The 12,308-nt window shown below is 38.3% G+C and overlaps 1 protein-coding gene and 1 pseudogene across 1 annotated transcript in view; both read left to right on the forward strand.

Moving 5' to 3' along the window:
- Window positions 1-12,308, forward strand: part of GPR158 (G protein-coupled receptor 158) — a 304,191-nt gene that overhangs the window by 184,108 nt on the left and 107,775 nt on the right. The gene's annotated exons all lie outside the window — the stretch shown is intronic.
- Window positions 9,092-9,912, forward strand: LOC105076846 (calponin-2 pseudogene; annotated as a pseudogene).

A 12,308-nucleotide genomic window follows, 5' to 3' on the forward strand; every position in this document is an offset into this window, starting at 1 on the left:
TGAAATATATTTGACATGTAACATTGTATAAATTCAAAGTGTACATGTTACTTTGATACATTTGTATATTGTAATATGATTGCCATTGTAGTGATAATTAGCACCTCTATCACATTAATTATCTTTTTTAGTGGTTAGACTAATTAAGTTCTAGTCCCTTAACAAGTTTGATGATTGTAAATAGAATGTTGTTATCTACATTCTAGCCTATTTTCTTATTATATTGGGTTACTATAAAAATGTATCTGTCAAAACCATTTGTAAACAACTAGGTAAAAAGGACAGATTCTCATATGCATTGATCTGAATGTTCACCAGCAAATAGATACATTTTTTCCATAAGACAAATAGCAATTTTTTGTATTTGTATTTTAAATTGGTACATAAGATATGGAAGATAATACAACAGTCTTCTGTCAGTTTTAATAATAGCAAATGGGAGTATTTGTTGTTTTGTTTTTATGGTGCCCTTTTGGAAAAACACATTTTCTGAGGGCAGAAAAAAAGAGTGATTTACCAACTGAAAGGCCATAAAAATGTTATTTCAAATTTAAACGTAATTGAAATATATTAGCAAAAATTCACTCATATCAGAATTGAACTCACAAACTCATTGAATGGCAAAACTGTTTATACCTAACAAGAACAGAATCAGAATTTAGCAATAGATTTCTAGACACTATTTTCAAAATAATTTTTTGTGTGCACAGAGAAAAAAGCAGGTATATATGTTTTATGTAGTTATGGTGCATTTTCCTATAAATAGTGTATTCTTAAAGAATTGAATTCAACTTGAATTTTTGGTAGATTTGAGAATAAACTAAAATTAATATTAATAAAGTTTACCCAAAAACAGTAAGTCACAGAGCCAGTATGTAAAACTCAGATGATAAACACTGCAGAGCTTACACATTTAATTACCACCCTTTGTGTGATGTTCCTCATCTTTCTTGGAGTATGGGTAGAGAATGCTGAGCTTCTTGTTGTCAATTTCTTGTTCCCTTTCTTGTAGGGCTCTCTTCCATCTTTGTCAAGTGATCAGATAGAAGTAAATGAAGTATGGAAATGTCATTGGTCTAAATGTAATTTAACAGAATATACAGATTGAAGGTACAAATGGTAGAAATACGAGAAAAGTATGAACTGTTGGTTTCTTTGCTAGATTACCCCTTGTGAGGTAAGGCTTACAAATTACAGTTTGTACCAATTTCATGAAATTTAAGGGGTAATAAAAGGTCTATTGATTTTTATCTTTAATCACCTTAGTGTGAGTTTCAAATCCTTTGTTATTTATTTTTTTATGAAGGTATAATTTACAGAGAATGAAATGCATTAATCTTAAGTGTACAGTGCAGTGAGTTTGACACATGCATACACCTGTGTAATCCATGCCTTTATCAAGATGCAGACATTTCCACCAGCAAGTTCTCTGTTGTCCTTTCCCAGTCAATCCCCACACCTCTCTCCATCCTTAAACCAGAGATGACTACAGTTCAGATTTCTGTCACAGTAGATTAGTTTTGCCTGTTCTGGAACTCCATATAAATGGAATCATGCAATGTGTTCTCTTTTGTGTCTGGCTTCTTTAATATATATAGTTTTTGAGATTCATCTTGGCCATGTGGCTCAACACTTTTCCTGTTCTATTTCTGACTAGTATTTCATTGTAAGAATATTGTTATAATTTATTTATTTTCCTGTTGGATGGATAGTTGTGTTGTTCCCATTTTGATTATTAGAAATAAAGTTGCTGTGAACATTCTTGTACAAGCCTTTTTGTGATCAAATGCTTTTTTTACCTATGAGTAGAACTGCTTGGTCATAGGGCAGATGTATTTTAACTTTTATAAGATGCTGCAAAACCATGTTCCAAAGTTGTTGTACAGTTTTGAATTCCCATTAGCAGTGTATAGAAATCCCCCTTGCCCTAAACCTGCTCCACATTTGTAATTGTCAGTCTCTTTAATTTTAACAGTTTTAGAAGGTATCTTTTTATAACTTTAATCTTTTCAATCTTTTTGTGAGATTAGAGTTTTAAACTGTTCTATGTTATAAAAGCAATACAAGTATATTTTACAGAATTTGGAAAATACTGAAAATTTTAAGTAATATAAAAATTACCTATAAGTCCAAATTTTTTTAATTTTGTTTTAAAATATTTAATATAAAATTATTTTCACATGTATAAATGATAATCTTATACTCTTTTGTCATTAACTGAGCTCTGAAACCTTGAATTTTATGACATAATATTATTACACTGTAGAGTATATTATAATTCATTTTACCATTTGTCTACCCTGGGGGTTGTGGGTTGTCCCTAATTTTCTCCTGGTATGAATAATACTGCATGGAACAGTCTTATAAGTAAGTCTTGTGTATGATTCAGATTACTTCCTTGGGAGGGCTTCCTTCCAGATCGCAGTGTGGTCTCATTTCCATTCTTTATATCTGTTATTTCATTTTGTTATCTCATTGTATTTAACAGAAATTCCAGAATACTGTAAAACCCCACTGTTACTATCAGCTGTCCTTATCGTGTGCCTGCTTAAGAAGGATTCCTGGCTCACCACTAAGACTTGGCAGTTTATTTACCGTCGATGTTCCTCCTGTTAGGAAGTGATGCTTATGAACATTGCTTTCAACATTAATTTCAGTTGTGATAAGTGTGCCACTCATGGAAGTACTCTGTGTGGTGAGCATAACATGGAAACAACCCAGTTTGGGCAATTCTCTGAAACTCCTGTGGCTACCACCTTGCGTGTTGCAGGGAAATCACTTAAAAGAATCCTTTATTGTGTGAAAAGTTAACGAAGCCAAGACCTGAGGAATGAGTTGAAGTGAGCCAGGTGAGCGCTAGGGAGGGAGGTGGAAACAGGCACAGGTGAGGGAACAGGATGAGCTCTGGCAGCCCTAAGGTGGAGAGCAAGTGCATTTGTAGAACCAAAAAGTGGCCAGGTCTGCTGAAACATGGTGAGCGAATGCGAGAGGGTGCTGGACGGGGCTGAGGAGGGAGCAGGGGCCATGAGGTCCAGGACTCTCACTACATTCAGGCTTTTGATTGGTAGAGCTTACAAGAAAATGATAACTGTGATTGATATTAAATGTCCTTTTCCCCATTTTTTATGCTTTTTTACCTTGAATTTCATTCTGCCACATATTGGCATTGTGGGGTTTTTTTTTACATGCTAAATTTTTGTTTATTCCCTTTTTCTCTGGACTTTATTTCTTCCATCTTCCTTTCCTTTTTATCTTCACCGTCTTTCTTCCTTCCCCCATAAATATAAATGCTTACTACATGCCAGACCCTTGAGGTGAACTTTGAATACCTCTTCTCTTGAAACTTGTGGTTAAGTCTCTTATATGTAGATGCTAATTTGGTTGTGTTTCATCATTTTTTAATTATTCTGAGTATCTGCCTATCTCTCCCATGGTTCATCCTTTCTCTTCTTTCTTCTTTCCTTCCTTTTTTGGCATTAATTTTTAGCTGATTATTACTTGAATAAGAAATGAATACATTGTTGTTGAACAAAATTAACACATAAAGAAAAGTATAACAGCAGTCTGTGAAAGGCCCCTCTGCTTCCTCCCCCTTCTACTTCTCTTCCCAGAAAATAGGTACCATCAAGGGTTTGGTACACGCATGTACGCTCATACCATGCCTTTCACTGATAAAGGCTTTTTATTTAAAATTACTTCTAAAAAGTCCTTAGAGCTGTTTCTCTGCCTGTGCATATGTATCTTTCTCTTTTTAAAAATAGGTGCATAGTATCATATCATATGGATGAACCACAGTTTATATGTTCTCTGATATTGGTGGCTATGCCAATTGTTTAAAGTTTTCCACTAGGTATTATATCAATGGTGCTTTGGTAAACATTCTTGTGCATATATTTTTGTGCAAACATGCAAGTAATCCTGAAGAATAAACCCCCTGGGTGTGAAGTGGCTGGTATGATCAACTACAGACACTTTAAATTTTAACAGACACTTAAGATTTTGATAGATGCTTCAAAACTGCTTAATCAAAGGCTTCATAAATTGGTATTCCTAGCAGCATGGAAGTGCCCATTTTCTAGCATTCTAAATAGTAGTTGTTGTTATCAATCTTTTTAACTTCTTCACTCTAATGGATTAAAAATGATATAATACATTTACAATTTCCATTTCCCCCATTATTTGTAAGAATGAGGACTTTTTTTCATTTTTATTTCTATTTGTATTTCTGCTTTGAATTTCCTGTTCACAGCAGGGTTGTGGTTTTCTATTCCACATGTGTCTTTATATTTCAGTGGGAGGTTAGTAAAGGTTGCTTCAGGAGCTGCTATCCAGATATTATTTTAAATGACAGCTTTAAGAGTTGGATTTTGAAAGCGACAGGGGCAAGGCTGAGTGATACCATTATGTAATGTCAGTCCTGTCAATCTCTTTGGGCAAGTTTTTTAGCCTCTCTCAACCTCAGCCTCCTTATTTATAAAATAGGGAGAGTAATAGTACCTACTATTTGTCATGAGGGTTAAATGTGTTTGTGGGGGTTAATTAACATGAAGCGCTTAGGATGATGGCCGGCATAGAAATTCAACTGTCATCATTATTGTCTCTGTCATTGTTGTTACCTAACTACTACACTTATTATCAATGTTTTGTTAAAGGCAGAGGTGTCTTTGGGGAAAATGCCACTGAATGAGCAAATTAGCAATGCTAGGTACACTTCCAGGCCCCTGTTTTACCCAATACATGGATTTACTGCCCTTTCCCCTGAGCTGGCTTTTTCATTCCCAGAGTGTATGCATTTATATCTCTTTCATGGTCTTAAAAATGTGGTCAAAGAAGAAACAAAAAGAAAACCATAGTAAACAGAGTATATTCATGGGGAACAGAAGGGAGCTGGTGTTCTGGACCTTAAAGTCACACCTTCCCAGCGTGTCATGAAACTACCACATAATGGAAGCTGGATTTCAGAGGCACCTTCCTTATTACACAGACTTCTCCTGCAAAGAAAGAAAGAATAAAGGGAAGCAAACCTACTTACTTAGCTTGCCCTCCACAAAGGCTTAGGGGGTTTTCTGAGGCACAGATGTGTGGCAGTTATAGCTAGATAGACTTATTCTTGATGGACTTTAAATGCACAATTGAGAAGAAAAGATTTTTTTTCAAATATGAATTGCTTCTTAAAAAAAAAATCTCCAACAGAAGATGATGATGGGGTACCTTTTATTCCTAAGAGGGAGCTTTGCATTACAGTTTCTGATTGAATGTACATTCCTTGGTTTACTTCCATACAGGAATAGTCTCAGAGGAAACAGTCACAGACAGTGATGTTGGGGGGCACCAGGAGGTCCACTGTGCTAACAACCTCACCCTCTTAACTTTCAGAGTTCAAGATTTTTGCCTGTGAATTTTAAGTGCTTGCTATCTATTCTGTTTTCCTAGCCCTACCTGGAGGAGCAACAATTAAACTATAATTAATCATGAACACCCTACTTTGAATTTTTTATATTCCTTTTATTTATAAAAGGTAGGTAAGATTAAGGAATGGAAGAAATTAAGAGTTGGGAGGAATAAGGGAATTCCTTTGAAATACATGCCTTACTGGATGAGATGACAGAGAGGGTAACAAGGAGGTATTGGTTGTCTGAAGTAATAGGGATGAAGGCAAGAGAGGGCAGTAAATACAGGGAAGACGTCTGTAAGGAAGCTGAGAGGATGGTGACCTCCTCTGTGCTTGAGTCCCGCTCCGCCTCCACCCACGCCATCTGCAAACCATGTTACCCCATGAAACCAGAATTAGCAGTGCCTTAAATCAAAGAGAAGCAGGTGGTTTCTTCTACTTCCCCCCTCTCTTCCTGCTCTTCCTTTTCTTCTCCCAGAATCTTATTAAGATTTTGACTGTTTAACTTATTCTCTGGGTTGTAGAGGAGCCCATGGATTCCAAGTGAAGAATTTCCTTTCCACGTGGATGCAGCTCAGCGTTCATGCTGCTTCTCAGTTTAACCGCGTCTTTGGTTACTCACTCTTCCATTTACTTAGTGAGACAGTCGGCCCACCAAATTTGAAGGGGGTTCTTGAAAGTAAACCCATGAATATTTCATAAAACCCACTTTTATTTCTAGCTTGTAGATAAATATTTTAGATAGTTTAACTACAGAATAGGTAACTGATTACCACCAACCAGGATGGGAAATGTAAAGAGAAAAGCAGATTGGAAAATGGAGAAATTTAGTTTAGAAACCTTGAGTTTTAGGTGCCTGTAAATCATTCAGGTAGAACTGTGAAATACAGGTCTAAAGCTCCAAAAAGAGGTTTAGGTTCAGGTACAGGTTTGGAGTCATTCCTTTAAAAAGCTTCAAATACTGATTACTTCTAGAAAACTGCGTCAGTAGTAGTTCAACTTTCCGTGAGCTTAAACACAATTGCTTTTTAAAAAAATCCTTTACACTGTAAAACCTTTTTTTCTAATTTTTGGTTTTGTAACATTGTTTTAGCTTTTCAGTAATTCTCCACTGTCCAGTTTCTGCTTGTACTTAATTATTTCTCTTGTATATTTTTGAGTTAACAGTCTAATCCTAATGCATTTGTATATTTTAGAGCAAAGAATAACTAAGCAGGGTCCAACACAGAAAAGAAAGAAGAGTAATTAAAACAGCCCTCAGTTAGTGTGAACTTTCTGAATTCTATATTGAAGGGTTAGCATTTATTTCTAATTAAAACTTATGAATTTATTATTTGAAAATCTTTCCTGAACCATGTTAATAATATGAAATATGAAACTAAAAATATCAAAGTAATTATTTAATTGCAGACATGTTATGATTTGCTAATAAACATTAAGCCTAACTGAAACAGCAGAATTTCATGAAACAAATGGTTAGAATTAACAATCAAAATGGAAACAAGATATTAGTTAACTATATGATTCCCATTTTTTTCACTTTGTCTTGCTAAACAAGTTTAAGAATGAGGCACTCCATGTGGATTGATTTTCAAAAACAGTTCCTGTTAATGCTCCCAAGTGTGGGAAAATCAGAATCCAATTTACTTCATCTAATCTAGAAATATTTATACTATTTTAGAGATATTTATATATATATATAAATATTTATACTATTTTGAGTTTTGAATTCCTGTCTCCATCCTTTTTGCATCTAATTAGCAGCTGTTTTCCCACAACCCTTTATAATCTACCTTTGTTTTTGCCTGTTAGACATAATCCTGCTGTTTTAAAATTCTGAACTGCTACTCTTCTTGGAAAAAGGGAGCATCTCTTTCACCTCATTAAGTCATCTATTGGTTTATTCACTGAAATGCTCTTCATATTTGTACATTTGTAAATGTCTTGTCAGCATTGAAACATTTTGTGTTACTGTGGAGTATAAAATAAGGAGCATAAAAAAGTCCAGGAATATTTAGACTGTCTCCAAATCTCAGATGAAGTATGAAATGTCTCTTCATTTTACACTTTGTCTAGTCATTCCCTGTACTTCCAGACATGCTATAGAAGGTAGACAATGTGTTAAAGACAAGCTTCACAGTTCTAAGCAGTTCTGTTCCTGTTCTCACATTTTATTTTCCTGTTTAAGAAGTTTGAGGAGAGCTGACGTTGTCTAGCTAACATCCGATAGGTTCTCTTGCCGACGTGTGAGCAGTGGGATTTTAAAGCACCTACCTTGCAGATCCCAGTTTTGAACATACCAAATTAAAAAAGAAAAAAAAAATTCTGAGATTAAACAGTGTTCAGATGATAAGAAAGATTGCCTAGATCCATTAGCACCTATCTAGCAATCAGGTGACACTGAGCAATAATTTGTGAGGTCTTGAATTTCTCCAAGTATAAAATACACTTATGTTTAAAAGATGATTGATGTCAGACTAGATGATATTTGAGTTTACCTCTGTGAAACAAAGCTTGATATTGAAAAAGTAAGCCAAGTGTTTTTTCTCATTAATGTCAAATTTTAAAACACTTGTTATTAAATTGTCATTCCACTCCATTTTCATGAGGGGGTATCTGTTGTTCTTTCAGTGGTCTACTTTTTATTTGAAAATATATCAGTTATTCTCAATAGCTTTTAATCAATAATAGAAGACTACACAAATGACATATTTTGTTTCAGTAATTTCATGACACTTATTTAAGTAATCCTTCTCAAAGCAAGATGTTTTTGTAATATTTTAGTCTGTGCTATTCACTTCTGCATGCTTTTTTGACACTTAGGGAATTCATCTCCATCATGTGAAATGTGAGTTACTCTACTTATTAGTACTGAAAGAAAAAGGAAATTGGAGATTGTGGATAGATTACAGAGAATAGCAGCTATTTTTGCAAAGAAGCTATGGGGAAAATGAGGACAAAGCAGGACATGGTTATCTGCATTTTAGGAATGCATTCCAGTAGCATCTTAGCAGAGGGGAGGGGCTGAGTTGGGGGATGAAGGCTGATAGAAAATGATCTGGCGTTAAGTTGTTTTGGACATAAGCATGAGGGATGACTTGGCTGAGTGAAAATGATCCAGAATGTCCCTTCCCGTGCATCTAGGTTATTCTGCATCTTTGCAATGGCAGTGAGAGTCAGCAACTTTGAGTCATAAAATCAGGCACTGAACTTCCAAAAGATGAGACACTGGGGGGGACACTTCTAAGTGCTGAAACAAAGCAAAGGGAACAGGCATGCGTCTCATGTAAATCCTGCAAAAACAAAAGAGATGTTTCTGCCCAACAATAAATGTTGAACTATAACTAATAATGAATGGCTGGTTATTTCTTATTTCACATATATAAAATATCCCAGACTTTGCTCTTTACTTAGTGTGCTGTACCGTTTTAAAGAGTATGAAACTGTATACATTACTCTGGATTTTATTTTTGGATAAACATTTTTCTAAAAAGTCTTAAACAGCACTACTGCAAATTACCTTATACAAAAATGGGCTTTCTTGTGAAGTCTTAGAAATTAAAAAGAATTCCTAACTAAGGCAATGGGACAAATTGTTTTAATGTTTTACATAAAACAGTCAGGAATTTTACACCCTCCTCCCCCACCCCGTCCCGTCCCGTCCCGCCGCCCCCACCGCCCCCACCGCCCCCACCAGCCATGAGCTCCACGCAGCTCAATAAGGGACCCTCGTGCGGGCTCTCGGCCGAGGTCAAGAACCGGCTCGTGTCCAAACATGACCCTCAGAAGGAGGCGGAACTCCGCAGCTGGATTGAGGAACTCACCGGCCTCTCCATAAGCCCCGACTTCCAAACGGGTTTGAAGGACGGGCTTATCTTATGCACACTCATAAGCTGCAACCAAGCCCAGTCCCCAAGATCAACCGCTCCATGCAGAACTGGCACCAGCTAGAAAACCTCTCCAACTTCATCAAGGCCATGGTCGGCTACGGCATGAACCCCGTTGGTCTGTTCGAGGCCAACGACCTGTTTGAGAGTTGGAACCTGACACAGGTGCAGGTGTCTCTTCTCGCCCTGGCTGGGAAGGCCAAGACGAAGGGGCTGCAGAGTGGTGTGGACATTGTTGTCAAATACTCAGAGAAACAGGAGCGGAACTTCGACGACGCCACCATGAAGGCGGGCCAGTGCGTCATTGGGCTGCAGATGGGCACGAACAAGTGTGCCAGCCAGGTGGGCGTGACGGCTCCAGGGACCCGGCGGCACATCTATGACACCAAGCTGGGGACAGACAAATGTGACAATTCCTCCATGTCCCTGCAGATGGGCTACACGCAGGGCGCCAACCAGAGCGGCCAGGTGGTCGGCCTGGGCCGGCAGATATACGACCCCAAGCACTGCCCGCAAGGCCCAGCCGATGGCGCTGCAGCGGCTGCCGGTGACTGCAGCGGCTGCCAGTGACTGCCCCGGCCCGGGGAGGCCCCGGAGTACCCCTCCTACTGCCAGGAGGAGGCAGGCTACTGAGGTGCGCAGGCGGGCTGTCTCCCCACATCTTGCCCCACCTGAGTTTTCGGGTTTTCTGTGTTTTTGTCTTGTTTGCCTACATGTCTGAGTGCTCCGGGCAGCATTTTTCCAGCAGGCTTTGGGACAAGCAGCTGCCGGGGGGGGGGGGGGGGGGACGACGACCCCGGCTCCGAGGGGTTCAGGCCCCAAATGGTTTCCGGTTGCTTCTTCCCCTCTTTTTTTTTCTCTGCTGATCAGTTTGTGGTTTCCGTACCCCCAAAAGTTTCAGGCGGTTTTGAAAGTACTTTTTTTTTTTCAGGGAAGCAGTGTGGGGGGTGGGAGGGTACTGAAGGAAGAGGGTTCCCTAGGAGAAAGCCAGGCCACAGTCCCCAGATACGTGAAGCCTCATGAAGTACTGGATTTCCCTAGGACCCTCAGGCCAGCAACGCTGGCCCCTCCCAGGGGCCTGTGGGGACACCGAGGCCCAGACAGGACAGTGAGCTCTGAAAGGTTGAGGCAAAGCCAGGCGCCGCCCCAACTCGTCCTTACTCCCCTACCAAGTACTGCGCAGGTACCTCCACCCGGAGGCACTCCTAGGGACCAGCCCCTGCCCAGGAGCCCTGGGACCAAGAAATAACGTGAAATACTGATTGTGAACAAAAGGAAATAAAACCTCTTTTTAGGGGAAAAAAAAAAACTGAGGAATGTTAAATTGTTTAGTAACTTTTTAGATAATATCTGGACCAAACCCCTTAATTGTAGTTTATTTTTTAAATACTCTAGTCATGCTCCGTATTTTTGTTATTATAGTATTATATACAGTTCTGTTCCTTTGGGTATAAAGGTGACGGAGGGTCAGGTTGGATGTACAGAGGAAATCACCCTGACATGAGAATCAGCAGCTGGGGACGACAGGACCTTGTCCCATCACTCAGTCGGCTGAGTGAGCTTAGATATGTTCGCCTCACCTCATCTACCTGTCCATGAGAGACTGGGGATGAGCTGCCACTGACTGAGAGCCTGCTCCGTGCTGGGCAGCAGTATCGCTAATCTTTACAACAGTACTTCAAGGTGGACATCATTCCACCCATTTCATAAATGAAGAAAGTGAAGCCCAGTAGGTTAAGTGACTTGCCCACAGCACACTGCTTATAAGCCGCCAATGCTGAGGTTCTGGTCCATCTGGGTATAAAGCCTGTGTATTTTATTCTATGAATTTATAATTCTCTGAATTACTCTTATTTCACTTTGGGAATCTCTATCCTGACCATATTCTTCTGCTTTTTTTATAACTTTTTTACTCCTTAGCGTTCTTCTGAAAAACTGCTGTTGATTTTAACTAACCACATTTTGGGCAATTGTTCCTTGACACACTTTTCTAAATCTGATTGGCTTTTCAATGTTTCATCACAGGTCTTCTTACAACAAACTGCTTGCATCCAGTCTGTCAAACTGGATGAGTCTATTCTCATCCATTTAAAGAATTATAAAATAAAATTATTGAAAAACAGTGTCCTTGTGCCTCCAAGTGTCAGGGACTTTTCAGGATCACCTTTCACATCTTGCTTCCAATTGATTGTTGTGTAATTATTTCATCAGGTGTTTGTCAGGTTTCATTTGTAATCTCCCTGTCCATGGGTTTCTCTATAGAAACAGAAGAATGAAAAGAAAAAGTGCAGCTCGTGACAATGTTCTCCTGCCACGATGGCTAATTCTTTCTGTAAATGATACAGATTTATAGGGTCTTGGTTTATCAATTAAGCCTATGCTAGTTTATTCTTTCCAGAATCTTAATTCTCTTGCTTTCTTGTATTTTCATCACACATGCTTGAGGTGCAGCTGTATAAAAATGTCTTTATGCTCAGAGGTTCATTTTGTAATAGAAATAAACTTTAATTGCTGCAAGGCTGAAGAAATCAGCTGTGATCAAAAATAGCTGCAGTTTTAGGAAAATATACATTAATTTTCCCAGCGGTTAAATATGTTTAAAAAATGTAAGTGAAGTAGTTAGTCCCTATATGATCAAGGAAATAATGACAAACTATTTTAATTATTTTTACAAGTTCAGACTTAAGCATTCTTATCATCTTGTTACTTCCGGTGACTTAGCTTCCTTTGGGTGTTTATATCGCAGGCAAATCTTGTGAGAATATCAACTGTGCTTCGTCTTATGCCTCTGTACTTTGCAGCTAGAGATTATGGAATTTAGAATTTGACTTTGACATAATTTTATAAAATTAATATAATAAGATGAGCCTTTCTATTCTGTCTGCAAGTTTGATATCTGACTGTTGTTAACCTTCATAAGTTAGTTCTGAAAGTTTAAGACATGGGGAAAGTGGGATGGAGTGGAGTGAGGTGGAATCTGCTCGCCTCTATTGTCAACTCTGGAGTCATATGTGTTAGGCTTTGTGAAT

This window comes from Camelus bactrianus, chromosome 35 (genome assembly GCF_048773025.1).
Source record: "Camelus bactrianus isolate YW-2024 breed Bactrian camel chromosome 35, ASM4877302v1, whole genome shotgun sequence".
Taxonomy (NCBI): domain Eukaryota; kingdom Metazoa; phylum Chordata; class Mammalia; order Artiodactyla; family Camelidae; genus Camelus; species Camelus bactrianus.